This window comes from Arachis stenosperma, chromosome 4 (assembly GCF_014773155.1).
Source record: "Arachis stenosperma cultivar V10309 chromosome 4, arast.V10309.gnm1.PFL2, whole genome shotgun sequence".
In the NCBI taxonomy this organism is placed as follows: domain Eukaryota; kingdom Viridiplantae; phylum Streptophyta; class Magnoliopsida; order Fabales; family Fabaceae; genus Arachis; species Arachis stenosperma.
The window spans coordinates 78,482,984-78,493,886 of record NC_080380.1 but is presented as its reverse complement, the minus strand read 5'-3'; the positions used below and the strand labels follow the sequence as shown (position 1 = coordinate 78,493,886).

The 10,903-nt window shown below is 40.6% G+C and overlaps 1 non-coding gene across 1 annotated transcript; it reads right to left on the bottom strand.

Annotated features, from left to right (window-relative positions):
- Positions 1-3,578: 3,578 nt before the first annotated feature.
- On the bottom strand, positions 3,579-3,686 carry LOC130977564 (small nucleolar RNA R71). The gene has a single exon (XR_009085251.1). It is a non-coding gene; the product is annotated as a small nucleolar RNA R71 (small nucleolar RNA).
- Between the last annotated feature and the right edge of the window lie 7,217 nt (positions 3,687-10,903).

Below are 10,903 nucleotides of genomic sequence, written 5' to 3'. Positions count from 1 at the left end.
GTTGAGTTTTTATTATATTTTTATTAGTTTTTAGTTAAAATTCACTTTTCTGGACTTTACTATGAGTTTGTGTGTTTTTCTGTGATTTCAGGTATTTTCTGGCTGAAATTGAGGGTTCTGAGCAAAAATCTGATTCAGAGACTCAAAAGGACTGCAGATGCTGTTGGATTCTGACCTCCCTGCACTCGAAGTGGATTTTCTGGAGCTACAGAAGCCCAATTGGCGCGCTCTCAACGGCATTGGAAAGTAGACATCCTGGGCTTTCCAGCAATATATAATAGTCCATACTTTGCCCAAGATATGATGGCCCAAACCGGCGTTCAAAGTCACTACAGAAATCCCAGCGTTAAACGCCGGAACTGGCACCTAATGGGAGTTAAACGCCCAAACTGGCACCAAAATGGGAGTTAAACGCCAAGAAGAGTCTCTACACGAAAATTACTTCATTGCTCAGCCCAAGCACACACCAAGTGGGCCCGGAAGTGGATTTTTTATGTCATTTACTCATCTATGTACACCCTAGACTACTAGTTTTCTATATATAGGACCTTTTACTATTGTATTTTCATCTATCTTTGATCATGTTTTGATGATTGAACCCTCATTGGGAGGCTGGCCATTCGGCCATGCCTAGACCTTGTTCTTATGTATTTTCAACGGTGGAGTTTTACACACCATAGATTAAGGTGTGGAGCTCTGCTGTACCTCGAGTATTAATGCAATTACTATTGTTCTTCCATTCAATTCCGCTTGTTCTTTGTCCAAGATATCACTTGTTCTTCAACTTGATGAAGGTGATGATTGACGCCCATCACCATTCTCACCCATGAACAAGGTGACTGACAACCATTCTTGTTCTACAAGCATCTGAGGCTTAGTGAATATCTCTTGGATTCTTCGGAATCTTCGTGGTATAGGCAGGACCTGATGGCGGCATTCAAGAGAATCCGGAAGGTCTAAACCTTGTCTATGGTATTCTGAGTAGGATTCAATGATTGAATGACTGTGACGTGCTTCAAACTCCTAGCAGGCGGGGCGTCTGGTGACAGATGCAAAAGTATCGATGGATATTATTCCGGCCTGACCGAGAACCGACAGCTGAATTCCGCTATGCCGTGACAGGACATATGCAATCGCTTTCACTGAGAGGATGGGAGGTAGCTGCTGACAACAGTGAGACCCTACACGAGCTTGCCATGGAAAGGAGTAAGAAGGATTGGATGAAGACAGTAAGAAAGCAGAGAGACGGAAGGGAAGGCATCTTCATACACTTGTCTGAAGCTCTTACACCAATGATATACATAAGTATCCCTATCTTTATCTTTTATGTTATTTTCGTTCATCACTATACCCATTGAGTCTGCCTGACTGAGATTTACAAGGTGACCATAGCTTGCTTCATACCACCAATCTCCGTGGATCGACCCTTACTCACGTAAGGTATTACTTGGACGACCCAGTGCACTTGCTGGTTAGTTGTGTGAAGTTGTAGTGATCACAATTTCGCGCACCAAGTTTTTGGCGCCGTTGCCGGGGATTGTTCTTGTGTATGGACAACTGACGGTTCATCTTGTTGCTTAGATTAGGCATTTATTTTTCTTCAGAGTTCTTAAGAATGAATTCTAGTGTTTCAAGGTGATGTTCTTATCATCACCAAAGCTGATTGATCATCATCAATTTAGCTCTTGAATGCAATGTCTTGCTGAAGCATAGCTAGCTATGTCTAATTCCTTTAGACTAAAGCTTTAGACTAACATTGCATGATTCCTGGAATTCTCACTAAGAATTTTGATACCTTTATTTTCCCTTTCACTTAATTTTCGAAAAAGCCAAAAAATTACAAAATCATAAAAACCAAAAATATTTCTTGTTTGAGTATAGAGTCTCATCTTAAGTTTAGTGTCAATTGCATGTTTCTGTGCTTAATGCATTCATGCATGTGTCCTCATTTGATCTTCAAGTGTTCTTGATGATCTCCTTGTTTTGATCTTTGAATTTTATTGACTTGAGTGTTTTGTTGTTTCTCATATGCATTCTCATTTGTTAGTGTCAGTAGTAAACAAACTGCTAAGTTTGGTGTCATGCATGCATTATTATTTGATTTTAGTTGCATTTTGATTATTCCTTATTATTAAAAAAAAATCCAAAAATATTTTTAATTTGTGTCTTTTCAAGTCAATAATACAAAGAATTGAAGATTCAGAACATACTGCAGAGGAATTATACAGAAAAAGCTGAGCATTCAAAAATGCCCAGTGAAGAAGGCAGACTGGCGTTTAAACGCCAGCCAGGGTACCTGGTTGGGCGTTTAACGCCCAAAGAGGTAGCATTTTGGGCGTTAAACGCCAGAATGTATACCATTCTGGGCGTTTAACGCCAGGATGGTGCTAGGGGGAAGATTTTGTTTCAAATCAATTTTTTTCAAGTTTTTCAAAATCAAATCTTTTTCAAATCATATCTTTTCAATCAAATGTTTTCAAATCAATTTCTTTCCTTTTTCAAAGATACTTACTAACAATTAATGATTTGATTGAACATTTTTTGCCTTTTCTGTTAAGGAAGGTTTTATGCTTGAATCATATCTTTTCTTGTTAGGCAAGTCATTAATTTTTAAAATCATATCTTTTCAAATTGTTTTCAATCATATCTTTTCAATTACATCTTTTTAAAACCAATCATATCTTCTTAACCACATCTTTTTCAAAATAATTTTCAATCAAATCTTTTTGAGTTCTAATTTCAAAATCTTTTTCAAAAATCATTTTATTTCTTTCCCACTTTCATTTTCGAAAATTAAGTAATGTTTTTCAAAAACATTTTCAAAATCTTTCACTTAATTTTCGAAAATTACTTCCCTTCTTCTCACATCCTTCTATTTTTGGACTAACACTATCCCTTAATGCAAAATTCGAACTCCATCTTCTTTGATAAGTTCGAATTTTCTACCTCTGTCTTCCATTTTTCTTTTCCTCTGACACCTCAAGGAATCTCTATACTGTGACATAGAGGATTCCATATTTTCTTGTTCTCTTCTCTTTCATATGAGCAGGAACAAAGACAAAGGCATTCTTGTTAAAGCTGACCCTGAACCTGAAAGGACCTTGAAGAGAAAGCTAAGAGAAGCCAAAACACAACTCTCTTTAGAGGACCTGACCGAATTCTTCAAAGAAGAAGAACACATGGCAGCCGAAAACAACAACAATGCAAACATGCAAGGAAGGTGCTGGGTGACTTTACTGCACCTACCCCCACTTCTATGGAGAAGCATCTCTATCCCTGCCATTAGAGCAAACAACTTTGAGCTTAAGCCTCAATTAGTTTCTCTAATGCAACAGAATTGCAAGTTCCATGGACTTCCAATGGAAGATCCTCATCAGTTTTTAGCTGAGTTCTTGCAAATCTGTGACACAGTCAAGACTAATGGGGTTGACCCTGAGGTCTATAGACTGATGCTATTCCCTTTTGCTGTAAGAGACAGAGCTAGAATATGGTTGGATTCTCACCTAAAGAAAGCCTGGACTCTTGGGAAAGCTAGTCAATGCCTTCTTGGCAAAGTTCTTTCCACCACAAGATGGAGTAAGCTTAGAGTGGAAGTCCAAACCTTCAGACAGAAGGATGGAGAATCCCTCTATGAAGCTTGGGAAAGATACAAACAATTAATCAGAAAATGTCCCTCAGACATGCTTTCTGAATGGAGCATCATAGGTATTTTCTATGATGGTCTCTCTGAACTATCCAAGATGTCTTTGGATAGCTCTGCTGGAGGATCTCTTCATCTGAAGAAGACGCCAGCAGAGGCTCAAGAGCTAATTGAAATGGTTGCAAATAACCATTCATGTACACTTCTGAGAGAAATCCTGTGAACAATGGGACAAGTCAGAAGAAAGGAGTTCTTGAGATTGATACTCTGAACGCCATTTTGGCTCAGAATAAAATATTGACTCAACAAGTCAATTTGATTTCTCAAAGTCTGTCTGGAATGCAAAATGCACCAAGCAGTACTAAGGATGCTTCATCTAAGGAAGAAGCCTATGATCCTGAGAACCCTTCAATGGAAGAGGTGAATTACCTAGGAGAATCCTATGGTAACACCTATAATTCTTCATGGAGAAATCACCCAAATTTCTCATGGAAGAATCAAGAGAAACCTCAACAAGGTTTCAACAACAACAATGGTGGAAGAAACAGGTTTAGCAATGGCAAGCCTTTTCCATCATCTTCTCAGCAACAGACAGAGAGTTCTAAGCAGAATACCTCTGACTTAGCAACAATGGTCTCTGATCTAATCAAAACCACTCAAAGTTTCATGAATGAAACAAGGTCCTCCATCAAAATTTGGAAGGACAAGTGGGTCAGCTGAGCAAGAAAATTACTGAACTCCCTCCTAGTACTCTCCCAAGTAATACAGAAGAAATCCAAAAGGAGAGTGCAAAGCCATAAACATGGCCGAATGTGGAGAGGAAAGAGAGGAAGTGAACGCCACTGAGGAAGACCTCAATGGGCGTGCACTGACCTCCATTGAGTTCCCCAATGAGGAACCATGGGAATCTGAGGCTCAAAATGAGACCATAGAGATTCCATTGGACTTACTTCTGCCACTCATGAGCTCTGGTGAGTATTCTTCCTCTGAAGAGGATGAGTATGTCACTGAAGAGCAAGTTGCTAAATACTTTGGAGCAATCATGAAGCTAAATGACTAGTTATTTGGAAATGAGACTTGGGAAGATGAACCTCCCTTGCTCACCAAGGAACTGGATGACTTGTCTAGGCAGAAATTGCCTCAAAAGAGACAAGATCCTGGGAAGTGCATGGAAGAATCCATCATCCTTGGCAGACCCTTCCTAGCCACAGCAAAGGCTGTGATTGATGTTGATAGAGGAGAATTGATCATTCAAGTGAATGAAGAATCCTTTGTGTTTAAGGCCCAAGGACATCCCTCTATCACCATGGAGAGGAAGCTTGAAGAGCTTCCCTCAAATCAGAGACAAACAGAGCCCCCACAGTCAAACTCTAAGTTTGGTGTTGGGAGGCCACAACCAAACTCTAAGTTTGGTGTTGAACCCCCACATTCAAACTCTAAGTTTGGTGTTGGGAGGTTCCAACATTGCTCTGATCATTTATGAGGCTCCATGAGAGTCCTCTGTCAAGCTAATGACATTAAAGAAGCGCTTGTTGGGAGGCAACCCAATGTTTTATAATTAACTATTTTCTTTTGTTATTTTATGTTTTTTGTAGGTTGATGATCATGAGAAGTCACAAAATCCATTGAAAAAGCAAAAACAGAATGAAAAACAGGAAGAAAACAGCACACCCTGGAGGAAGAACTCACTGGCGTTTAAACGCCAGTGAGGCTAGCAGTTGGGCGTTTAACGCCCAGTCTGGCACCATTCTGGGCGTTTAACGCCAGAAAGGGGCACCAGACTGGCGTTAAACGCCAGGAAAGGGCAAGAACCTGGCGTTAAACGCCAGGAATGGGCACCAGCCCGGCGTTTAACGCCAGAAATGGCTCAAAACGTGGATTTTGATGCTATTTGGTGCAGGGATGACTTTTCCTTGACACCTAAGGATCTGTGGACCCCACAGGATCCCCACCAACCCCACCACCCTCTCTTCTTCACCCATTCACCAATCACCTCAATACCTCTTCACCACTCACATCCATCTCCTCCATTTCTTCTTCTTCTACTCTCTTCTTTCTTCTTTTGCTCGAGGACGAGCAAACCTTTTAAGTTTGGTGTGGTAAAAGCATTGCTTTTTGTTTTTCCATAACCATTTATGGCATCCAAAGCCGGTTCAACTGAGAAGGCATGACCTCAAGCCATCACTAAGAAGAAGATGGAGCAAACAAGAGACCCCTCTCATCAAGAGATCCCTGAGATACCTCAAGGGATGCACTTTCCTCCACAAGACTACTGGGAGCAAATTAACACCTCCCTAGGAAAATTAAGTTCTAACATGGGACAACTAAGGGTGGAGCACCAAGAACATGCCATCCTCCTCCATGAAATTGGAGAAGATCAAAGGATCATGAGAGAGGAGCAACAAAGACAAGGAAGAAACATTGAGAAGCTCAAGCACTCCATAAGACCTTCAAGAGGAAGAACAAGCCGCCATCACTGAGGTGGACCCGTTCTTTAATCTCCTTGTTCTTTATTTTTCTGTTTTTCGAAAAATATGCTTTATGTTTATCCATGTTTGTGTCTTATGATCATTAGTGTCTTAGTGTCTATGCCTTAAAGCTATGAATATGAATCCATCACCTTTCTTAAATGAAAACTGTTTTTATCACAAAAGAACAAGAAGTACAGGATTTCAAATTCATCTTTAAAACTAGCTTAATTAGTTTGATGTGGTGACAATACTTTTTGTTTTCTGAATGTATGCTTGAACAGTGCATATGTCTTTTGAATTTGTGGTTCATGAATGTTAAAGTTGTTGGCTCTTGAAAGAATGATGAAAAAGGAGACATGTTACTGAGGATCTGAAAAATCATAAAAATGATTCTTGAAGCAAGAAAAAGCAGTGAATACAAAAAAAAAAAGGAGAAAAAGAAGGAGAAAAACGAAAAAAGGGAGAAAGAGAAAAAGAAAGAAAAAGAAAGAAATAAAGTTGTGATCCAAGGCAAAAAGAGTGTGCTTAAGAACCCTGGACACCTCTAATTGGGGACTTTAGCAAAGCTGAGTCACAATCTGAAAAGGTTCACCCAATTATGTGTCTGTGGCATGTATGTATCCTGTGGTAATACTGGAAGACAGAGTGCTTTGGGCCACGGCCAAGACTCAATAAGTAGCTGTGTTCAAGAATCATCATACTTAACTAGGAGAATCAATAACACTATCTGGATTCTGAGTTCCTAAAGAAGCCAATCATTCTGAACCTCAGAGGATAGAGTGAGATGCCAAAACTGTTTGGAGGCAAAAAGCTACTAGTCCCGCTCATCTAATTTGGAGCTATGTTTCATTGATAATTTGGAGTCTATAGTATATTCTCTTCTTTTTATCTTATTTGATTTTCAGTTGCTTGAGGACAAGCAACAATTTAAGTTTGGTGTTGTGATGAGCGGATAATTTATACGCTTTTTGGCATTGTTTTTAGTATATTTTTGGTAGTTTTAGTTGAGTTTTTATTATATTTTTATTAGTTTTTAGTTAAAATTCACTTTTCTGGACTTTACTATGAGTTTGTGTGTTTTTCTGTGATTTCAGGTATTTTCTGGCTGAAATTGAGGGTTCTGAGCAAAATCTGATTCAGAGACTCAAAAGGACTGCAGATGCTGTTGGATTCTGACCTCCCTGCACTCGAAGTGGATTTTCTGGAGCTACAGAAGCCCAATTGGCGCGCTCTCAACGGCATTGGAAAGTAGACATCCTGGGCTTTCCAGCAATATATAATAGTCCATACTTTGCCCAAGATATGATGGCCCAACCGGCGTTCAAAGTCACCTACAGAAATCCCAGCGTTAAACGCCGGAACTGGCACCTAAATGGGAGTTAAACGCCCAAACTGGCACCAAAATGGGAGTTAAACGCCAAGAAGAGTCTCTACACGAAAATTACTTCATTGCTCAGCCCAAGCACACACCAAGTGGGCCCGGAAGTGGATTTTTATGTCATTTACTCATCTATGTACACCCTAGACTACTAGTTTCTATATATAGGACCTTTTACTATTGTATTTTCATCTATCTTTTGATCATGTTTTGATGATTGAACCCTCATTGGGAGGCTGGCCATTCGGCCATGCCTAGACCTTGTTCTTATGTATTTTCAACGGTGGAGTTTCTACACACCATAGATTAAGGTGTGGAGCTCTGCTGTACCTCGAGTATTAATGCAATTACTATTGTTCTTCCATTCAATTCCGCTTGTTCTTTGTCCAAGATATCACTTGTTCTTCAACTTGATGAAGGTGATGATTGACGCCCATCACCATTCTCACCCATGAACAAGGTGACTGACAACCATTCTTGTTCTACAAGCATCTGAGGCTTAGTGAATATCTCTTGGATTCTTCGGAATCTTCGTGGTATAGGCAGGACCTGATGGCGGCATTCAAGAGAATCCGGAAGGTCTAAACCTTGTCTATGGTATTCTGAGTAGGATTCAATGATTGAATGACTGTGACGTGCTTCAAACTCCTAGCAGGCGGGGCGTCTGGTGACAGATGCAAAGTATCGATGGATATTATTCCGGCCTGACCGAGAACCGACAGCTGAATTCCGCTATGCCGTGACAGGACATATGCAATCGCTTTCACTGAGAGGATGGGAGGTAGCTGCTGACAACAGTGAGACCCTACACGAGCTTGCCATGGAAAGGAGTAAGAAGGATTGGATGAAGACAGTAAGAAAGCAGAGAGACGGAAGGGAAGGCATCTTCATACACTTGTCTGAAGCTCTTACACCAATGATATACATAAGTATCCCTATCTTTATCTTTTATGTTATTTTCGTTCATCACTATACCCATTTGAGTCTGCCTGACTGAGATTTACAAGGTGACCATAGCTTGCTTCATACCACCAATCTCCGTGGGATCGACCCTTACTCACGTAAGGTATTACTTGGACGACCCAGTGCACTTGCTGGTTAGTTGTGTGAAGTTGTAGTGATCACAATTTCGCGCACCAACGTGCCTGACAACCACCTCTGTTCTATCTTAGATTGAGTAGTTATCTCTTGGGTTCTTTAATTGGAATCTTCGTGGTATAGGCAGGACCTGATGGCAGCATTCAAGAGAATCCGGAAGGTCTAAACCTTGTCTGTGGTATTCTGAGTAGGATTCAATGATTGAATGACTGTGACGTGCTTCAAACCTGTAACCTACTGGGCGTTAGTGACAGACGCAAAAGAGTTATTCTATTCCGGTAGGGGAGGGAACCAAACCGGTGATTGGCAGCACTGTGACAGAGTGTGTGCATTAGCTTTCACTGCGCGGATGGGAGGTAGCTGCTGACAACAGTGAGACCCTACACGAGCTTGCCATGGAAGGAGACATGCGTGTTTGATGAAGAAGATAGTAGGAAAGCAGAGATTCGGAAGATGGAGCATCTCCAAACCTCAACCCATTCTCCATTACTGCAGTACAAGTAACCATTATATGTTCTTTTGCTTCTTACAATCAATCCTGATAATTTCTGATATCCTGACTAAGATTTACAAGATAACCATAGCTTGCTTCAAGCCGACAATCTCCGTGGGATCGACCCTTGCTCACGCAAGGTATTACTTGGACGACCCAGTGCACTTGCTGGTTAGTTGTGCGGGATTGCAAAAGTGTTATTGCAATTTCGTGCACCACTCAGTTTGCTAACATTACCGCTAACTTGGACTTATGGAACTCATGCAACAAGCAAAGCATCTCCACGGATGAATGTGAGAAATCAACCGAAGAAATGAGCATGAAGGAGATTTTAGAATACCAACATGAGGACAAGGAGATGGGGTATGTCTTGCAACAAGTGGAGGAGGAAGAGATCATTGAAGAAGATGAAGTGGTTGAAGAGTTAGAGAAAGTTAAACAAAGGTGGATTTCAAGCTTGAGAACACTTCCACACCAAGTGTTATTGTTGATGATCTTGTGGAAGTTGTCGAACTTTCTTCCATTGAACTTGAAAATGATGTTGAGGAGGATAATGCACAACTTCTAAGGCATAGTATGAGTGATGAAAGATTGGAAGAGGTTGATCAAGAGATGGATTCAATCATTGAGAATTTCTTATCTACAATTGAATCCTCTCCCATTGGGCTTGACATAGAGGGTAAGGAAGAAAATACCTCACCTTCCATACCCTTGGTAAGCGATGAAGAAGAGATCGAATTGGAAAGAAGCTACCAAGAGGAAGAGGTTCAGCAAGAAGCAAGCTCCACCAATGAAGAATGTGTAGAAGAAGTTGGTGGACTAGGAATTGAACTTAAAGAAGCTTGCAAAGAGGTGGAAGTTACAAGGGAAGAGCACAAGGGAATGGATCTCACATTGGCTAAGTGTGGGGAGGTCCCCCTTCCTAAGTCACCATCATCCAACACAACATTCAAGTGGGTAAAATTCTTATCTCTAATCTTTACTTTCCCACTTGAATATGGTTTGCTTGAAAATAATGGTCAACTTAGACCTCTTTGTGAAGCTAAGAGTAGGAGAGAGTTGTGTAATGGTTGGAAACATCACTCTAAGTTCATGATGGTTGTATGCTCAAAGTTGAATAGTAATGGTTGGTGTAGAACCAAATTGCATGGGTCTAGGAGAATGTTTGGATGCTTAATTGAGAATTCTAAGGTCATGCCACCCAAGTGGAATCATGATGATCAACTAGAAGATGGGTGTGAAAATAAGATATGGGATCCCAGATCACAACATGAAGACCAATTTTGGGAGCTCATATCTTGGGAAGAACTTCCCCCAAGCTTGGTGAGGATGGTTGGAAATTCTGACAACCAATTGAAGAGCAAGCATCCTTGGAGATTCAAGGATGAATAATAGCATAAGCCACTATGACAAGGAGCTTCCCATAAGTCTAATTTAAGGACAATAAACAAAAGTGCTAGGTGGGAGACACCCCACCATGGTAAATTCTTTTCAATTTTCCCTTTTGTACATATTGGTAATTAGTTTAATTTCATGTTTTGTTGAGTTTGTTGAGTATAATTGGTAGTGTAATATGTTAAATAAGGTTTTATGGTGTTTGGGTAGCTGTTTGGAGGTTTGGAATGCTTGGATTGGTGCAAGAACATGAAAAATTTTGAAAAACAGAGCATCAACCCGCACGTGCGTGCACCCGATGCGTATGCGCGCCTCAAGCATTTTTGATCACCCACGCGAACACGCCATGTACGCGTACGCGTGGATTGAAAAATCTCACCCCTCCATACATTGACCCGAGAGTTGTGCCTATATTGCACCAGCACCAT